The sequence below is a fragment of the Halyomorpha halys genome, unplaced genomic scaffold, assembly GCF_000696795.3.
Source record: "Halyomorpha halys isolate HHAL.00 unplaced genomic scaffold, Hhal_1.1 Scaffold93.1, whole genome shotgun sequence".
NCBI lineage: Eukaryota > Metazoa > Arthropoda > Insecta > Hemiptera > Pentatomidae > Halyomorpha > Halyomorpha halys.
Window position 1 is genome coordinate 726,071 of NW_027116355.1, and position 1,818 is coordinate 727,888.

A 1,818-nucleotide genomic window follows, 5' to 3' on the forward strand; every position below is an offset into this window, starting at 1 on the left:
TATACAATTTTTATGTTTTTTCTAGCAACCTTGAATTTTAATCAGAAAAACTTATACAAGTAAAACAAGAAAAATGTTTGCATTTTTAACTTAAAAGGGATACTAATCATTAGTAAGAGTTTATGTACACAGATGCTAAAAGTTTGGAAAATATTACTTTATCAGAATACAAAGTTTACTAATTAGGACAATCTAGACCTTCCTGTTCAGCAGAGTGCTTATGAAGTTGAAGTTCTGAAAACCACAAAATTAAATTAGTATTGAAGGGGTTTTTAGGTTTAATGTAAAATGCCAAGTATCAGAAAATAAATAGAAAATTGGAAATTTTAATTTCTTTTGAGAGGAAAGCATCAAAGTATAGCTAGTTCAATTCATATATCATATCACAATACAAAAATATACGTTTTATTTTGTTTAATTTATATGACAGAAATTAGTAGGTATTAACTATCTAAAACTTTTTAAGTACAGTGCTTTGCAAGTAAAAGGTTCTTTCAGAACTATTTTAATGGGTACTTCTGGTTTATTGGGATTTTGTACGAGGTAAGTCAATTAAGGGGATTCAGGTATATTTATTTCTCTCAATAAAAGAAAACTCAAAAATGTTGTTTACTGTGTGGATTTACTAGCAATCTCTACATTTATTACTTCTTAGATAGCAAATTAGGGATAAAAAAGTCCATTAATGTGAATCGTCATAATTTTATTAGAAGAAAATGATCGGAGAGTGCAGTCAGCGAATAAACAAAAACTTATTTATTTGTGCCGACGTTTCGACCTGAATTTCAGGCCTTTATCAGGGCTAAAAAGAAAAAAGTGATATCCAACCATTACTCAAAGAAACATAAAAATAAAGTAAAATAATAAACAAACAAATTTGGAAATATATATAACAATAAATTAACTTGAAAGTAGTTAATTAATAACAATAGAAGTAGATAGTAGTCGATTAATAACAATAGAAATAGATAGTAATTGATTGATAACAATAGAAGATGAAATATAATATTATAGAAGTAAGAATTATACAAAAAAATAAATTTTGAAAAATTAAAAAACAGAAAGTGTTAAAGAAATAAACTTAATGAAAAGTGCAGAAGAAAAAGTTAATTACGTGTAATGGACTTAACCTAATAAGATAATAAGATGTGTAATTAGTGTCCAAAATAATGAAAAACTATTTAAATTACTTATGTTTGATCGATCGGAAATAATAACGGCCAAGAATGAGTAAGCATGAAAAACCATTAAGATAAAATAAGAGAGAAAGAAATTAAATTAAAGTTTAGAGAGTAAAATATATAAAAAGTGTGAAATAAGAAAAATATATAACAACGAAAGGCCTGAAAAACTATCTACTTTTATTGTTACTAATAAACTACTTTTTACTTAAATCATTGTTATGTATATTTCCAAATTTGTTTGTTTATTATTTTCCTTTATTTTTATGTTTCTCTTTGTGATGGTTCTTATCCCTTTACTGCATGGAAAATATAGTAAGGAAAGTATTGAGATTATAAAAAACTTTTAATTTGAGATTTCGCCAGAAATACTTTAACTTGACAGATGAAATTCAATTTGTAATTAGGAAAATTACTTTTGTTGTAAATTTTTTTTGTATTCAATTTAAATTTCAACTAACACAAAATATATTAATATTATGAATTATTCTCCTGTTATTTTTTAGGGTTTAACGCACTTTTATGCTCCAATTACGACCAGAATGGGTGGGCTACTCAGTTTTAGTTTATAAAGCCTCAATAAGAATGGCATTAGTTATCAGTATTTAAATTGTTGAGATTTGATTTATGAGAAAAT

The 1,818-nt window shown here is 25.3% G+C and overlaps 1 protein-coding gene across 1 annotated transcript in view; it reads left to right on the top strand.

Annotated features, from left to right (window-relative positions):
• Positions 1 to 1,818, top strand: part of LOC106677298 (condensin-2 complex subunit D3-L) — a 25,439-nt gene that overhangs the window by 5,511 nt on the left and 18,110 nt on the right. The window lies entirely within an intron of this gene.